The following is a 12419-nucleotide window of genomic DNA, read 5'->3' on the forward strand; positions in this document are numbered from 1 at the left end:
TTTTTCCCTCTCCAGCCCACGGTGTTTGTGCTCTTGGGCCTGAGATTTGGATCATTTGTTCTTGGTCCCCAGCTAGAGCAGGAATTGTTTTGTCTCCCTGCTCTGTGCAGAGCTCATCATCCTCTAATGTGAAGCTCAGACCCACACACTAAAGCAGCACAGAATGTGAAAAATATAAAAGCTAAAACCTGAGGCATCATGATAATCTCCATCATCTTCATGTATCAAAAAAGATTTGGAACATGAAGGTGATGGAGATTATCAATACCAGTTAGGAACCTTTATCAGCATTTCAAGTATGAGATCTTTCATAGAGCATTCCTGAACTGGGACAATTACTACTGTCAAAATATCAAGCATTTTCCTAGTCCTAAAACAGAATGAGGGAAAAAAAAAAACCAAACAAACCAAAATGCAAACAAAAACACATTACAAAGCTTGCTGATATTGAGAGTGTTTTGCACAACCCCAAACTCAGGAAAATTCAAATGATATATATTTTTTTTAATTATTGAGGATGCAATTACTTAAGATTCTCTTGCAATAAGAGTTACAAACATATGCATAGCACTTCTTGCTTAGTGACAGTCTTTTCACCCAGCCTGCTTGGGAAAAACAGCTCTGTCTTCATGATACAGTTCAGAAGGGCTAGTTTAAATTAGAAAAGAAATTTCCTAATAAACTGTGAGTGATATTGTTATGTTATATTGTAGGAAGATATTTCACCAAGTTCTAATCTACCACTGCAATAATTACAGCATCTAGACGTTTTATTTTTTTTTTTTTTAGTTCAAGAATTTAAAAGTTGATTTTGTGTTTCAAATAGTATTGTGTATTTTTTTTAGATAGGTAACAAACTAAATTCTTAAAAATGTGTAAGGCATGATCATACAAGAAGCCTCACTTTTGTAAAAGTGTTTTCCCTTGTGTCTGGCCTGTGAAACAGGATGCAGGACTGACTGACAAATACATTCAAAATATGTTAAGCAGCCCTGCAAGTTACCTCATTGTTTATTTAGTTATTCTTTTACAGTTACTCTAAAAACTGGATAATTCTATATATTATTTCCCTCAAACAGGAGGAAACCATAACATTTCCCCCAACCTACAGAACAGTTTTGCTTTGTTTTAAAAATACTTCACAGCAATGGAACCAACTCATGAAGTGCTCTGTGCCCCTAAAACTTGCTGCACTTCTCAGCATCTTGCAGACCCAAATGTACTTTGCTCTCAGCTGAATGAAACCAGCTCTTGCATCTGAGAGCTGCTAAAACAAGATTCACTAGAATCTTCTACACTGAAAACACCAGACAATCTACACAATCCACAATCTGTACAATTTACAGCTCTATCACCCAGATCTTTTACAAAGATATAAATAGGGTAACACTGTTTAAGTTAAAGTTAAACAGAACCTGTTGTGCCCTTAAGCTCTCTGCAGCAGGAGCAAGAAAATTCACTGTTCCTTGAGTTCTGAGGTTGCACCTTGTATACTACACACAAAGGAAACAAAACACTGGGTTAACCCAAGCTGTCTTCTACACAATGGGAAAAAAGTTCACCTTGGGAGAAACTGCTATAAATGTTACTTTCAAGACTGGAAATATGAAAAGCAAAGAAAGGGAAGTTGTAATTCAGTATTAGAGATTTTCACACAAGTAATCATTAAACAAAATGCACGTGCACATTTAGAGGGAGTTTCTGCCCACTGCAAACAATCCCAGCATCAACTACAATAAAGACTCAACCACACAGTTTAGGCATCCTTTTAGAAATATTACTGACAGAAGCAGCTGCTATACACAGATGATCACATTCTTCAAACCTCTTAGCTTTGATGTCAACAGGAGTAAGCTTTACTTGAAAAGGTTTGTTTTTTTTTTTTTTTTTTTTAATACAGGATTGAAAATAAATGACAAAAGCAAAATAATCACTACTAAATAGCACAAGACTACTGTGCAAAAAGAACTGCAGCAGATCTCATTTCGAAAGAGTTTTATATTCATCACAAAGCCATATGCTTGAAAACAGTGACAGGAAAAGAGCCACCTACATTCAGCCAAACCACTGACCACATGCAGTCAATAATAGGCCCAGCTATTTTCATGCACTAACCTTTTTCTCTGCCACTAAAAACAGTTCTCTAGTTCAGTTTAGGTCCAAAATCCCATAAATGTTACGGTTGGCAAAGCTGGCAGAGTTTCAAAGGCATTGCTAGAATGATATGTTTCAAATCTAAGAGGAAATAAAAGTATTCTCACTTTATCCTTCATCCAAAAAACACATACCCAAAACTTCATCCTCTCTACCTTAATCTCCCAATGCATACCAGATGTAAACATCCACTTTCAACATCTAGTGCCACATGTTGCACAAACACCCACTGACCCACAGTGAAGTTTAAGACTAAGCCAAACAACAAAGTGCCATCCTATTAAGGATATAACCCTCATATTAAAGATATAACCCCCAGACTCCCCACCATAGTGCTCAAAGCTCAGTTTGAAGAACATGCTCAGACACTTACTAATGACACTAAATTGGTTTTCATCTCATTAAAGTGAAGGGAAACAATTAAGAGGAATAACACAAATATAAACAGTCCATTAATAAGTTTTTCAAGCTTTTAGTTACTAAATACTATTATCATTGCTTTTAAAGTCTTGCAGCATAAATACTGCAGGAAGTCTTGGCTAACAAACACAGTGAAAGACTTGCAAATCTCCCTCTTGCTGTCAGCTCATCAAGCACTAGGATATAGCAGAGGTGAACTTTGGAAATTTACAGCAGATCCAGAAAAGAAAATGGCTATTCCCAAACAAAAAGAGCTGACAAAGGGACTTTCAGAGATTCCCCCAGCACCCCCAAGGGTAAAAAAGAGACAAGCATTATACATCACCATTAGACCACATTGAGGAGTTCCAATTACATTTAAATGAAATTCATAAAAGTGTAATTTAAAATTTATATTAGCTCTAGGGTTCACACTATCAAAATCAACACAGCAGAGCACTGAGCCCCATTCTGATACCAGAAGCCAGAAAAAACCCCAACTCCTCAGTAGCTCTGCCACCCCCCAGCTCAGGAGGACACAGATTTGTGCAGACAGAGAGAGCCCAAACGTGACGTTCCCGCGCTGGTTCGTGGACTCGGGCGTTTCATCCGTGTCCATCTGCAGGGAGTGCTGCCAGCACATGGAGCTGGGCAATCCCATATGGTCCCAATGTGCACACAGGAGGGGCTGACAGACTGGGAACACAACACCCCCCGACACCATGGAAATTCAGCTCAGGCTCCGCACCCAGCGCCCTCCTCCAGCCTCTGAGGGGCCGTGCGGTGCCACAGACCCACACAGGACCCACAGAGGACCCACAGAGAGCCACAGAGAGCCACAGAGAGCCACAGAGTCCCACACAGGACCCACACAGGACCCACACACGCCATGCGCTAAAACTGGGGAATTCATTTTATCCTTTTCTCTCTTGATAATATGCAGAGTCAGAAGAGATCACTAAGCTCTAAAAAGCAGCCCTTGCATCTGTTGTATGAGCTCTCGCAACTACTTGGAAAAATGGAAAAGTGAACTGTCCTCTTGTGTGTTAGGGTTTTCAGCAAAAAGGTGCCATATAGATCTGGCCCCCAACACAATGAAAAAAGAAACATCAACGTAACTTTAATATTTTTCTTTTAAAAAGTGAAACCAGGAAAGGATTTCAGGGAATGTCCAAAATTATTGACCTTCTAACAAAATGGACTGTGTTTATATAAACATAACTAGCATCAAGAAAAAAAAAATATATTTCTGATTCAGATGGTTTAAATGCCAGTTTTTCAAATTAATTCCCATGGTTTTACGTGAAGGAAACAAAAAAAAAAAAAAACAAAAACCACCATCTGGAAATAAGCAGCCTATACAACATAGAGTAATTGCCAAAGGCAATTCAAACTTCCTTAATCTTTTCTGGGGGTACAGACCTCACCAGCTGCATGACCCAAAAATAGCCAACAGTTTTTCTTTACATTTCAAGAGTAATCCCACCTTTCCCTGATGGGCCATAAAGCAAAATTTCATCCAAAGATATATGAAACACATACACAGTTGGATTTGAGTGTATGGGAGGGAAAGGTTTACTTTAAATCTGAGTCCTTATATCCCAGTAAAGTTAAAAAGGGGGACAGGAAAGGGCTACAGACCTACCTGCATGAGAATGCACCTCAAAGCAGGATATTAAGGGAAAGTAGAGAACCTACAAGGAACGGAAAAAGGGACTGATCAGCAAAGAGAGCTGGCACTTCAGAGGTCAGGCTGCAGAGGTTAAATGCAAACTGCCAGGAGGCCAGGAAAATGGGAACTCACAGACAAACAAATGGTTTCTCAACAAGAAATTAAGAGCAAGAAATGAAGAACTGATGTCAACAAGGAGTAGAAATTAGGAGGACAAAACCAAATATTAAATTAGCTTTTTGCATCATTTTTTCCTGTAAGAATTATGATGTGTATGAGGACAGAGACAGAATACCTCATGGGAACAAGGACAAAGCACTGCAAATTACCACATCCATTACTAAAATGAAATGAGGCTGCTTAAAAAAAATTTCCATCCCAGAATACTGAAAAAAAAAAAAAAAAAAAAAAAGAGTTATTTATCAAAATTGCAGATTTGGGCACGAGGGTTCTCAATGAATAGGACATTTTCTGCAATAGCAGCCTAGGGCTGGAGAAGAAATGTAGAACCTGTTAATGTGAGCTCATTGCTCCTCAGCATCTCATAACAACTGTTCTAAGGGGAAAGAGCACCCAAGAGTAACCAGTGACTGCAACATAAATAGAAAGCAGAATAGAAATGCAGCCCAGATCTTCTCAAATGTAAATCATGTCATAATGGTTTATCTTTCTTTGATGCAATTTCTTAGTTAATGGTAACACAGGAGGATCACACCTCATGGTAAATTACTGGGATGGAGAAAATATTACTAGTGGTGGTGTTCCTCGAGGGTCTAACTTGTTTAGACTTCCCATTTTGCACCTGGGTAAAAAATATTAGGTTTCAGGTTTCTGTCAACCCAAGTATTTAAAGCAGTAGTAATGTGGTAGAGAAGCAAATTGTCATACAGGAGGAAAAGCAAGAACTTCTAGACTTAAGGGGTAGAAATTGAAAGAAAAAGAACAGAAAATCATAATAAAAAAGAACAGAAAATCATGATAAGAAGGTCCTACAAGTCAGGGCTCTGCTTGAAACAGTGAAGGAGGAGAGGGACTGACTACACTTGCTCCCTCCCAAAGGGCAATAGGGCAATTTCACCCTACTTCACTCTGAAATAATGTTTTAATCAACTTCCACGAACCTGAGCACAAGATGTATTTCCTTATTAGACCTGTAAAACTACGCACCAGTGAGGAAAAATGTTTGAAGTCTTCCATACTTAACAGAACTTACTACCTGTCCCACTAGAAAAAAAAATCCAAGTCTATCCATGCCATGAATTTGAAGTGGATACTATTATCAATTGAAAACTGTAAGAGACAGGAAGTGTAAGTCTAAATTGCTGAGAGCTTGATGGAGAAGATCTCCTTTAGATCTGCTCTGGGATGTCTCAGGAGGACTTAAATAGACTTTAAGATGGTTAAAATAAATTAAATAGCCTATTATATATTACATTACATTTACTGTCCTACCACGCAGCTCACATTCCATAGCCTATAAAAATTAAATTTTCTAGCACAAATTGACACTTAAGGTAGACCTGTGCCATCTTCAAACAAGGAAGTTTAACCATAACTGAAATTGGTATCATTAGATTTAAGGACAATGAAAGGGGCAGGCAAATTGAATCCCATTTACATTTTGACACTGCTGCATGCAGCTCTTTCTCTGTATTGTTGGTGAGAGAGCTTGAAAAGTGGTCTGTAAAGCTTAACAGACCTGAAGATGATTTTCCTCATATTTCTCCCATAGAGGCTAATATTTGCTTAGTTTTTTAAAGGAAGAAAAAGAAAAGAAGGTACTGAAAGACATCTTGTGATACTGCAGCAACTGTTTTATGAATAACTCACTTTTAAATAAGGTGCTCAAAGAGTTCAAACCCATAAAAATTCTATGGAAGAAGAAAGCCTCTATCCCAGCTGATCAAACTTCAATCTATTAATTTCAAAGCAATGCTTAGGGCTGCATTTCACACAAATATTCTGTCTGTAAAGAACAGGGGAAAAGATTTTTCTGGGGCAGGACAGTCTTTGTGAATGAACATAGTCACGTAACAGCCCTCAAAGCTGTTCCCAATTCTTGGTTTCACCTACTTCAGCCCTAAACTACATTGACTCTTCTCCAAAACACTTAAGAAGCAGACAAAGCCCAAAACCAAGTGAAAAATACATACTTCTGCTGAACATACCAAAATAGAATATTTTTTCCCCCCCTCAACCTTCCTAAATGTCACATGCAAACTTAGAACCAATCTTTATTTATTTTGTGCCATCATTCACAAGCAAAGGTGAGAAAAGTGGCTCCATGAAGTCCAACCTTGCTAAACAGTAATTTTAGGTCAGCTAAAAATGGCTGAAAATAGACATCAGGTATGAGGGTCTCATTAAGTCAAATTCTTCTAAAGGTCAGTGGTTCCCCATCTTACACCACAATTAAACTTCAGTTAACAGAACTGGCAGCTGTCTGAATGCCATGGGCCCAGCACTGTGCTTCTCTCAGCACACACACAGAGCACAGATCCACAGTGGTTATTAGCCCATATTTCCTCTCACTGCAGGTCTGGAATTACATTTTTGTCCACAATTTGATGGTTTCAATGAGAACAGTTAGGATAAACCAGATGATAAAAATACCAGAAATTATCATACACGAGAAAAGTGGAAAAGGTGGGAGGAAGGGCAAGAGGAACAGAGAGAGGAAAAAATTGTTTATGCACAAAGGTAACTCAAGGCCATGAAACTATCAGGTTTGCTGTTTTCTTGGTTTGGGGTTTTTTGTTTGTTTGGTTGGTTTGTTTTTTCAGAAGACAACCTATCCTTTCATTCTGCTCTGGTGTGCTCTGCCTACTTCATTGCCCCACAGCAAGGTACTGTTGTTACACAAACAAGAGATGTGAAATTAATGTATTAATATTATTCTATGGTTTTATTAAATGATACCTCAAATTTTGACTAGAGCAGCCAAAATTAAGTATAAAGAGTCAAAATAGTACTTTATCAAATATATTGCACGAAAAATTCTGCTAGCACTCTACAGAAAATCTCTCTTATTTATGGAGTTTTTCTGCTGTTATCTTTCCATTGAGGAGCAGCTGTTTTCCTTTTTCTGGGTGGTAAGAACATAAACAAAAGTGACATGAATAAAGCATGAGACCTGTTATGTTTCTCTTGTTTTGTTTATGTCTGACTATCTTTATTGCTGCACATCGTCCATGATTCAGTGTGCACTAATATCAATACATGGAAAGGGGGGGGAAAGCCTTCCAGAAAAACTCTGTGCATAAAATACAGAGCTCATGATGCCAGACAGCTGAAGATAGCTCCTTAAATACAAGAAACCAGTACTGAAACCAAGGCAAACAAAAGGAGCATCCTAAGGAGAGATTAAGGACAGCTCAGGAAGCCACAGAGACAAGGCTAGTCCTGGCTGTAAATTCTAGGACAGCTTTCTTCCTTTCTTCGTCCAAGGAACAACTTGAGATCAACACAACAGAGTGGTCTCTCTGACAAACACAGATTAGTGGCTTCTAACTCATTACAGCACTGGTGTCTAAATAATCCACACAAAGACCAATCTGTTGTGACTGTTGCTATCAACTGTTTCCAGCCAACTCACAACAGACACATCTTTCTTCTTCTTGAGGTTAGTTAGGGTTTTTTTCCTTCCTCTCCACTAAATGCATAACAAAAGCAATAGGTCCAGGTTCAATTTTCATCTTTCAGTGGAAAGTACTGTTGTAGCAAGGCAATTTATGGCTCACTCATTGTACTACTGGGAGACAGAACACCCTTCCCTGAGGGTCAAATTTGGCCTTCGTAACAAAAAGATGCAACTATAAATTTGTGTGGGATAAAGAAAAGAATCAAAGGGAGATCTTTAGCTTGGAGCCACGTTTACAGCAGTGGAGTCACTATATTTGTTTTTTTAAAGAATGCTACTGGATGGGACTGTCTTAAGTCCTATGAAAATAAGAGTTCTTCCAGGCCACTGGCAGTTACTACAAATTGCAACCGTAATTACTGGGGAGGGACTGGCTAAACCTTACAGGAAATATTCCCACTATAATAGCCATGGAAACTATAGATCCAGATATCCTTTTCTAGCAGCAGCACCAGGAGATTATCTTGCTCCTCCTCACTGTCCCAGCTGTCTCTGCTGAACTCAGCAGCCTGGAGAATTCATCAGCCCAGAAGGGGAGGCAGGAGCTGCTATGGTGACACGATTACTACATGAAAAATGCTATGGACCAACTACTAACAGTTTTAAACTAAGATTATCAGTAAAAAAGAAGACATCTGACTTCAAGCAACACTAGCATTGTCCTGATTTTATAAATGCTGAGAGCAACTTTGTCTTAAACAGTGATAGTTTCTGCTGTTTAGTGTTTCAAATCAGCACAAAGTAGACAAGTAAGGCTTGCAATTACACTCCAAACCCCCCACTCAAGTAATTCTGAATTACATTCCTTTACCTACACAAATAAATAGTCTTAGTTCCTAAAGCTCTCAAATGTTAAATAATTACCAACTAGAGTACACTTGCACTTGCTTGGCATCAAAGCCTTCCATCTAGAATGACAATTTAATGCAGATTTGGACAATGCTAAGGTAAACACATGTATTTATTTTAAATACCACTGCAATAACATTAAGTTAACTGAAATACAGGTATCAAACTCTGTGTGTGTGACATGAACCATGAGAAGGTTAATCTCACATCATACCTCGAGTTCTACACGTTCTCTTTACAGGCTTTTTCCATTTAGATTTAGTGTCAGTAAATGATGCATTTTATTTTGCCTCAATTCATTTAATAGAGCAGCTGAGTAAAAACAAGGACGTCAATAACAAGTAGTAATTTAACTCTCTCACAGTGGTATGCAGAAAACTAAATTATACTTGGTCAATACAGTCAAAATTGAAATCAATATATTATAAAATTCTTCTATTGCACAGCATTAACAGTTAGTGTTTGTTCCCTTTCAAAGACTGAATGACTTTGTTCTCCAAGCTTCCCTGAGCACTCAATCCCTACTAGTAAATTGCATTTGCTTAATGCACAAGTAAAATCAACTACCTGTTAATACTGCTAATCACTGTACATACTTTAGGGAGAGCTTAGGGAAAGAAAGGGAAATAAACAAGGAAACTAAAGAGACAAAAAAGTACATTCATAGATAACTTTATAAATAAAGACTTTAGAGTTTAAGAGGGAGGCAAGTTAACTTTTAACACCCAACCCTAGAAACTATAAAAAATAAGCTCCAAGAGTTATTTTTTTTCCTGTCACAAATGTCAATTTAGTACAACCAAACAAAAAAAGAAATCTTGCAGATGTCAAATTAGTAAGAGGCTCTATATGAAAAATTACTAGCAAATTAGTTTAGTTAGAATTAACAGATACATTTATTTTAAAACAATGTCAGTAAATGCAGCAAGCAACCCCCCTGAAAAGCTGGTTTTGCTTGTATGGATTACTTCAACTTGTCTTCGGACCCTTGCAAAATAAGTCACTGCAGCAAAACAAAGGTAGAGCTCCCTGGCAGTCCAGCACACTGAAATCACTAAGGCCTTTCCGAGGCAAACCTGGAAACTGCAAAGCAGTTACCACCATTTCTTTTTCACACATTTACAAACTGATGAAAAATTTCAGAGAAAAAAGACCTGCAGTTTAGTGTCTGTTCAAAGCTGAGGTTCTCTGAAAGCCTGACTAAACACCACTGAACAGACTGTTGATATTAAAGAAGTTCTCATACTACAGAAAGCTCAACACCATCTGTATAGGAAACATCTTTCTCAAAATACATCCCCACCTCCGAGGTTTGGTCTCAGCCTTATCAATACACATCTGTCTTCACCCGTGTGAACAGCTATTGGCAAACGTTTATGAGAGACGCCCTTAAAACTCCCTTGAAGTTCAGTTTTACTTTTGGGTAACAGCTCTAACCCAAAGGCTTTTACAAGTATTTTAAAGAGCATCTGTTTTGAAGTTGCAGAAGCGAGAGGTTCATATATCTCACATGTGTTTGAGCCAGGCAATCAGTAAAGGCTTATCTTTACAATCAGATAATCAGCAGAAGAATTCAGTGATGACAGATGAGTTGCAAACCAACTTTTCTTCAATTCCTTTACTTAGGAAGCAGGTCTAAGATTAGGCACTGTACAATTACTTGAGCTGAGGTTAGTTTCTCAGGTATGTCCTCAGTAACAAGTGGTTTCTGTAAGACCAGTCAGAGGGAGAAGACTTACTAGAAGTGCCATCATCCTGCTGCCCCCCCGATGGAAACAGGCTGATGCACGCATTGCAAGGGAGAATCTGCCTGCTGCCAGCCCCGGGGGTGCTGCTCAGAACCTGACTGCTGCCAGCCCTAGCACGGAAAAACCCTGGTATCAAATTCCAAAGAAGAGGCTTTGCTGTGCTCTCAGTAAAGGGTTCAGCATGTTGAGGGAAGAAGTTTCAAAAGGAGGGGAATGACACCTTAAAGAAGTTAGAATAACCTACATGAATTTTCTTTTGATGTAGATTTTTTTCTTATGTAAGAATAAAGGCAAAAGATCCTAAAGATTCCTTTTTTGGTTAGACTGGGCTTTTCCTAAAGCACAAAAGCAAACTAAGCCCCCCACACTTTATCATAATAAACACAACAGTGATTACATGAATTTTCACCAGTCCTGATGACAGTTGCACAGCAAAGCAGCCAGACAAGCAACGAGCCATCACACTTTCTCACTTACCAAGATTATGAGAGATGCCACCAAGAATTTTGGGGATGGGAGGGGATTTGCCAGAGCTATGAACAGAGTAATGATCTATTAAGCTCTATAGCCTACTCTGATAATCCATAAAATTAAAACAACTAGAAATGTTAGGTTTTATAATCTTTATGAATTTCTAGATACATTTATGTAACTAACACCTTCAAACACTCTAATCAAGAATATACAGAATTACATCCCTGCAAAATGAAATTTCTGGTAGTCTGTTTTTCTACATCTTAGATTCACTCCACAGGAATAAGATTGACCAAAAGCAACCAAAGATCCTCTACTTCTTCCTCTCGTTTGCTGTGCAGACAATAAATTCACATAGAACAAACACCACAAATGGAATAATGACTGAATTCCAACATAACTGTAGCCACTTCCAGACTGATTTTTTCCTGTGGTATGTAACAGTGTCACAACGAGTCCTCCCCATAAATTTCAAACCCAGGTTTTCAAACAATCAAAATATAAAAAACAAATAATTCTATTTGACCTTCATTATTTAGGTCTGTGTGCCAGGTCTAATCAGTTCTCACAAACACATTCCACTTCTTAAAAACCAGACTGTAGAAATACATTTTTCAAACTAAAAGGAACACAACGCATTGTTTTGATGCTACAGCCTGAAGCTCTTTATCTGAGTTTTATCAAAGTATATTCTATCACTGATCAAAGCAGCAATGACAACTTAATGTTCTCTAAAGTTATATATTGCTGTATAAACTTCCCACTTTTGTCTCGTGGCCCCTGGCTCTCCATGACATTGGGGGGACATTCAAAGGTCAGGAGACTTCCTTTCCAAAGTCCTCTGTTCCTAACTGGCAGCTCTATCCACGGCAGGAGTGGGGACAGGAATTCCATCAGGGCTCTGTTCCCACATACCCTAGAAATTTCAGGTTGTCATTTCTTCTGTCAGATATTTGAATGACAACTTGGTACATGACTGTATCAACGATCTGTCTGTCTAGCAGCATCTCCACATCACCCTATTACTCATTTTATTGTCATCTCAAGACCGCTTCTCACTCTAGTATTAAAATCAATATTTAATCTTAAATTCTTTTCAATTTATTGCTTTGCATATACTACATAATTAGCTTTTAAAAGCAAAGTCTGGAAGTTACTTGGACATGAAACTCCCTTTAAAAAAAAAAAATCTGTATTTTAACAATTCACTGAGAAATCTCAAATTGAGTTTACTAGAAAAATGTTATGCAATTTTATGTTTAATGAACTGTGTCGAAATGAGTTGTACTTAAGACTCCGTATTTAATAAAAAGGCATAAGAACATGCAACACAACGACCACGTTTCCACAGTCATATTAAGACCTCCAACATCTTCACAGAGTTTTAAGCCTCAGATGAATGGTTGTCAGGATTATTTAAAGCACTCTCAACATCTTCAAAATTCCTGCCTACCCCCACAAACAAGAGGAAAACCCCTGGAGA

General features: G+C 38.2%; 1 protein-coding gene across 6 annotated transcripts in view; it reads right to left on the reverse strand.

Annotated features, from left to right (window-relative positions):
* The window catches only part of LRRC28 (leucine rich repeat containing 28), a 51758-nt gene that overhangs the window by 20297 nt on the left and 19042 nt on the right, over positions 1–12419 (reverse strand). Inside the window, exons 2-3 of one of the 6 annotated variants that reach the window (XM_041469059.1) lie at positions 4199–4247; positions 2116–2235 (exon numbers count right to left, since the gene is read on the reverse strand). The exons of 3 other annotated variants lie outside the window; for them this stretch is intronic. The gene's annotated coding sequence lies outside the window, so the exon portion shown is untranslated. Of the gene's footprint in view, positions 1–2115; positions 2236–4198; positions 4248–10939; positions 10996–12419 lie in introns of those variants that run through there. 2 more of the 6 variants (XM_041469058.1, XM_041469060.1) reach the window with 2 other exon arrangements.

The sequence above is a fragment of the Pyrgilauda ruficollis genome, unplaced genomic scaffold (genome assembly GCF_017590135.1).
Source record: "Pyrgilauda ruficollis isolate IOZ18807 unplaced genomic scaffold, ASM1759013v1 scaffold23, whole genome shotgun sequence".
Classification (NCBI taxonomy): domain Eukaryota; kingdom Metazoa; phylum Chordata; class Aves; order Passeriformes; family Passeridae; genus Pyrgilauda; species Pyrgilauda ruficollis.